We start from the raw sequence: 6,825 nt of genomic DNA on the forward strand, positions 1-6,825 counted from the left end.
CCTCTTTCCAAATGTGAAGAACACTGGAGAATCTGCTGTTTACACCAAAATCTCAGAGTTCGCTCAAGAAAACAGTAAACTTAGACTTGCAAGATTAACTCCATTTAAAATAAGAGTTGTGACCAAGCTTGGACAAAATAATCACTTCTGCTCTAAGAATCCCCTGACCTCACGCAGTTCCCTAAGTCAGTGCCTTTTCTAGCCAGGTACCTCTCTGCATTGGTGAACTTTATTCACAGCAGCTCCACAGAATAAAAAAGTGACAGTATTTGCATTTCAATAGTTCTCCCATTGAGCATCCAAGCTCTGCACCTCCAATCAGATCTGCCAACTATTAGCCCCAAGATGCCAAATCAGATACTAAATTCAGTGCTAACATGACACATGAAATAGATCTAAGGATTATCAGCCTGTATATATAAAGAACTATTTCTATAACCTGAACACATAACAGCAGGTAACCTTGGCTCTGCAGGACAAATTTTAAAATCCATTTGTACATGTTTCATGACTTGCTTTAATAAAGTACAGCTATGTAAAGCTTTTCTCAGGCACCCTAGAGACCAGGCAGATGTATGTCTCACTAAAAAGCAGAACGCTTGCTAGTCCTGGCTCTGAGGGACTCCTCTGTCCTGAGGAAAACAGCAGCAATTGAAGACTTGGCAGAAAGGCCAAAAGGGAACACGCGCTAAGTGTCAGAAGCATTAACTTTTATGTCTTAGCTACGCGAGTGGCTATACAGGGTGACACACTCGTGGGAAGTCTGTAACTCCAGTTTGGTGACAGCCAATGAAGCCACTACCTGAGCAGCTACAAAGACTGAGATTGAAACAGCAACACGAGTTTAGATGCATCTCCATCATCCTGAGCCAGAGAGAGAGACAAGGCCAATATCAGACAAGGAACACTGCTCACTATTAACCAGTTGCTTCAATGATCCGCTAAGGTTATTTCAGAGCATGAAGCAAGTAGCTGCATTCCCAGGTCTGTATTAAACAGACATGTAAACCCAATACTGATACACCTTTCAGGACTGCAAAGCATCAATGAGTTAAAACACATTTTTATAGCTTCTAAAAGAAGACTGACTGCCTACATCCTCAAAACTCACACTACAGAAAGCCCACACGAAACCAATCACCTACTCCATTATTCTTCCTTAGTCTCCCCAGAGAGAAAAACTGCCTAAGTGGGATTTTAAAGCCACTACGAGATCACACCTCCTAGCACATAGCACATCTTTGGCATAAACATTAAAAAAGTCCCCATGCCAACAATTTATGGATGCTGACACTTTTGGAATCAAATCATTAATAAAAATTGGTCCATTAAAACCAAATCAAAGCTTTATGAAGCTAATAATTCATACTGGGAACGACTTCAGGTGTTCTGCAAGCTGAGAATCCTCTTACAAGGGCTACAAGAGCAGTCAAAAGTTAAGGATGAAGCTTAATGTGCAAAGGAAACCCTCTCAGGAGACGGAAGAAATTCAGCTTCCGCTGTAGGTTTTGTTGGCAATGGTTGGCTTTGCTGAAGAAAAAAATCCTCCAGTTGTCATGTAAACCAAAGAATTACTAGTACAGGTTGCCACGCTCATCCTTATATATTGAATGATGAGAAGGTATTTACCACTTAAAAACAAGGAAAAACAGTGTGAAAGTTTGACTTTGAAGGCTCAGCAGAGCACTCAAATCCTGTAAGCATCTGTGTAAGAGCCAACATAAACTACAGCAGTTCAGCCAGAAAACTAATTCCAGGATCACGACTGCCACACCAAGATTATAACGGCTTCTTAATGTTACTGGTTCAGAAACCCAGCCTTGCTTCTTTCCAGATGATGCTCTTCCCATTTTTCTGCATTACATAAAGCATTTGCTTCAAACAATTTTTCAGCTGCTGATTAAAGCCTCCAAGCTGAGTCACTGCTGGGACTCACATGTCTAAATCAGGACTTGTGCTGCTGAGTCAGACCGAAGTGACAGAGCAGAGAAACAGTTACACTGACAGATCTGACAAGGCCTTTTTTAAGCCAAAACACCCTTTCACAAAGGTAATCTTCATAAGGTATCTATTACTGTTCTGTTGCTGGGCATAAGGCACATACCTAAGGCAAAGGCTGGCCAGCCAGGACGGCCAACAGCTGCGTGTTTGGAGTGCAGAAGGATGGCAGAATTAGCCAAGTGTAAGTGAATACACTTGATGAACTCCATCACTGCTGATCTGCCAATTAATGCCCACTGGGTACATTTCAAAGCTTCCCAACTCTGAGAAAGCCCTAGGCCAGATGACCTCCAAAGGCCCCTTCCAACCCAAGTTTTCCTTGTGATTGTGTAACTTGGTCAGTTCCAATTAACCACCCCCCTAAATTTGACAAGTAGTAGCAAAACACACTCAGTGAACCATTAAGTTTCAGGTGACAAACCTCACTGACTATATTCTTTAGGTTTCTCCTACCCTGCAGGAAGTTTCTGTTTCATATACTTACCTGAAAACCCAGAGGAACATCTCATCTCCTCCTGCCTCCGCATTCACACAGGCTCTGCGCTAAGTACATATTCCTACAGCATCACACTCCTGCACTGCTGCTGCAAGAAAGTCTACAGGAATGGTTAGTGCTCTTTGCTGCCCTTGGTCTCTTTGTATTTTCTCAGACTGACCGAGTTGCAGGGAGAGAGAGACAAACTACACCAAATTCACATATGTCAACACCCCGCTCCACGGTGCCAAGGAGGTTCAGGCACCGAAGAGGAAACACGGGACCCTTCCGCAACAGTCACCAGGACAGTGAGCTTGGTAGGTGTCTTTCTCTGCAGGATCCATGTTCAACAAAATGCCTGTGCTTTCAACACTATGCCCTCCAGGAACAGAAGACAGCTGAAGTAAACTGATTTAGTAGTAACAGACATCAGAGCAGTTCAGGTCACACAAAGAAAATGGACCTTACCTTTAGAAGAACAAGCTAGCAGTGCTAAATCAGAGGTTTAAGACTCTAGTCATCTCCCCTGACAATGTTAAAAACTACATGTGATAATCTATCTCCAATTACAGTTACTGAGGCATTTCTTCAAAAAAAAAAATAATCAAAGCATTTGTGATATTTTTGGATCTGGGGAGGAGGGGCCTGTAAGAGTATGCCGATCACCTCCTGAGATTGCACACACGAGTCAGTAGCAGGCACTGGACGTTAGGCTGACTACATGTTATTGCCTCCTGCCTCCCGCAGTTCTCCACAAGTCTGAACACTTGTAACTCAAACTCTTGTTATTTCTACAGTCAGCTACTCAATGCAGCTCACAAGAACACACCAACAGTGAAACCCTGGAAACTTGATTCAGCATTTGGGTACAGTATGTCAGTTTTGCACATAATTTCTTATTGCTATCACCTACTTATAACTGAAAAGAAAAACTCTGGTCACGTCTACATTCATCCTCTCATTACCTCTTACTTTGTCAAGCCATCAGAGCCACTGCTTTGAGTGAACAAAAAAAAAACATTCCATGCAAGAGACAAAGCATTCTTAGGCATTTCTGAAGTGTTTCAAAATCTAAAGTCTCTCTCTTCATCTGGCCCAGTATATCAGCATTAAACACTGGTTTCCTTGTAAATGTAAAGAGTGTCACTTCATAATTAGCAGCGCTTATGGAAATTTTGTTTCTTCTATCTCCTATTTGTGAAGGGGTTCCTTAACTTTGAGGAGAGAATCAAATTCTTCTGAAACTCAGATACGCAATGCATTTTACAACACTCTATAGAGCCTATTCTTAAGGGCTTAAGCACTCACTTTACAACAGAGCATAAAAGTTCTTCCTTGACAGAAGCTACAGATACAGACCTATTAATGTCTCTAGAGGATTCTCTTCTAGAAAAAGCGTGTCCAGTACAACTTTGTGATTTCAGCTGATACCATAGAAAGAGAAGCCTAAGTAATCCATATTTCTTAAATACAAATTAAGTTGGTTATAACAGATACATAAAAGTACTTTAATTACTTGTACACGCTGTATAAAAAGACAGCTCTGAACTGCTACCAGAAAGTAGCCAAGAACAGATCCTTACATTGAAGGTGTCACTTTGATGGTCTTGCAGTAAAAAAAAAAAAAAGATAAAAATCCCTTCATTTGCTCAGAAGGCAACAGAGGGAAAAGGAAACTAAACAGTTGTGCTTACAGAAGAAGAACAGCTACATAAAAAGTCCTGTCAAATAAGCAGCAACTCAAGGCTTTTCCTCTACAGCCCTGGAATGACCCCAGCTGCTGTTAAACCCTGGAAAAGTGGCCAAGTTCTGTTGTCCTGTCACTCACACAGCTCTGTTTTGCATGTTTGCTCTGCTGCTGTTATGTTCTCACACAGGTTATTTGAGTGTTTATTACAAATAAGCATACGCAGAGCCAGTTCTTGTTCAGAGCTGTCTTAAACCCAGCCTGCCACCGTCCCCTGGCCGGGCGCTTCGCACACAGTACACGCTGTGCTAGTAAAACGCTTACCCATGCAGCTATTTGGCTGCCTGGTGCTGCAGCCACCATTGGCTCGCTCCCTTCTGTTTTAGCTACCAAGAGCCAGTGATGTGATATCACTACTGGAATGTGCAACAGCTTCGCTGATGGGGCTGGCTGGGGAGGGGGAAGGGAAAAGCAAAAATCCTCTTTGGGGAAAATTAAGAGTCCTGCAGCATGCTTGTCCTTCACTGGGGTCAGTCGAAGATCAGGATTCCTTTTAGGCTCTCCATGCCCTGATGTAAAGAGAATCCACCTATTCCTCAGTCCAGTTCTCAAAACACGTTAATTTCAACTCTACCTCCTCCTGATCTTTTCACCCAAAAAATCTGAGGTTTCGGGGACTTTAAGTCCTCTTCAACCCGATTTAGATATGCTGAGCCATTCAGATTTCCTTAAGAGCGGACTGACCAAGTTCAACAGTCTGTCACTGAAGTCAGAGAGTCCTTTGTAACAGTTCTTAAAACAGGGATTAACTCTTCGACTAAGACAACTCAAACTTGACCCACGAGTTATAGGTTAAAGACAACCAGAAATAGTCAGAGACAATTAGAGGGCTATAAAATTCCAACAAGCTCATCCTTCCCAACATGTGCTTTGCTCCAGAATCAAACAGCGCTGTCTGATTTGCTGAGCAAACTTGAGTTTATCTGGACCTCACTAGCAAAATAGCTTAAAGCTGAAAGCCTGAAGGAATCAGTACTTTCACTATTGCAGTAACTATTTTAATGATCAAGCTCCCCTTTACAAAGTTCATGTTTGCTCTCCTGAACACAAGCAAACAAAGCAAAATAGCCAAATAACTAGTTAAATTCGTCAGCCACAAAAGTTTTATTAAGAATCAAGCGTTACATACTGCTCCACAGGCTAAATAGCACTATAGAGGCATTTAGACATGCCATTTGCATAGCAAACGAAGAACGCACTGATAAGCATTTCTAACAACACAAGACCAATATCACAACTGCTTACAAACCACAGCACCCTCAACCTGCACTATACAAAAAGGGGCAACAATGTTATGCCGCCATCATTTAGTCCTGTTGACCTAAAACAATGAAAAAGCAGCCTAAGTAAACTACTTTAAAAGCGAAGAAAAAGTTACATCAGGATAATTCAAACGAGGGAAGTATTAAATTCTTGCTGTCAGAAAAATGCCTGCTTCAAACTCCAAGAAGAAACATAGAGGCAGTGGTGGGGAAGGATGAGAAGCTCCTTTGCATGAACATCCTGAGCTCCAGGTAACACAGGCAGTTTCCAGACATTCACCAACAGGCCCGAGGACATTTTTCTACTCGAAGTTGCCAGTCAAGATTTTACATCTCAAGCTATAAATTAAGTTTTAGAAGCTGTTCTGGGCTGGGAGGTGCTGCAGCCATTGGATACACGGGCTTGCACCCACTAACTTTTGCTGGAACTTCACAGGAGGGGTCTGAATGCAGCAGGAGAGTTTCCGACAAGATCATTTCAATCAAGCAGCAGCCCACCCCAAAGGGTATTTTTAAGACTTCTGAAGGGAAGTCAGGTTAAAAGACAATATTGCAGGTAAAAACTGTTATTAATCCTCACTTCCCAGAGGATCCTTACTTTCCTTTGTAGAAGAGAATACGCCTGCCACAGACTTGGCTTTGCCACTCATCTCATCCATTCAAACCCTGTCTTACTACTCGAAGCCTCAAGAAACAGACATCTCTCCTCCCTGACCTGAGCTTCACTTTCAGGCTACATCCAAAGCAACAAAACCAAAAAAAAGTCTGCTGTTCTTGAAGTACCTTTTGAAGGGCAATACTCAGCTATGATTTATTCGTAGCTAACAGAAAGATCTATCTGCTACCACCCTGAACCTTTAAGTGTATTTAGTAGTACCGGTTATGAATATGCAAACAAGCCCCTCCACCACTCTCCTTTCCTGCACACTGTGGGGATGCATTTGCTCGTATCGTGCACGGCAACACGCTGCGCAGGGATGGCCACCTTAAGTTTATGTTGACACCGCTGCCGAAGTTTTATTTTATAAGAGCTACAATAGCCAAGGCCCTGCCGGGTTATGGGAACAGTTTAGTTTAGTAGGATCTCACTGGAGTTCGGTTCTAAACTCTTATAAACTTCAGAATTTAAACGAAGCTGAGATCTGACAGCACCCCGCGGACACTGATGAACCTTCGGTCGCAGCAGCTCCTTCCCACCCCCGCTGCCTCTCAAGGCTTTTTACCTTGGCACCTGCGGCAGAACCGCTCCCCAAAGCCCCAAGAAACAGAACATTAAAGCATTAAATACCCCGCGCTGCTCCCCTCACCCCCCCGGGGCAGCCCAGAGACCGACCTGCTGA

Source organism: Charadrius vociferus, unplaced genomic scaffold (genome assembly GCF_000708025.1).
Source record: "Charadrius vociferus isolate BGI_N301 unplaced genomic scaffold, ASM70802v2 scaffold783, whole genome shotgun sequence".
Taxonomy (NCBI): domain Eukaryota; kingdom Metazoa; phylum Chordata; class Aves; order Charadriiformes; family Charadriidae; genus Charadrius; species Charadrius vociferus.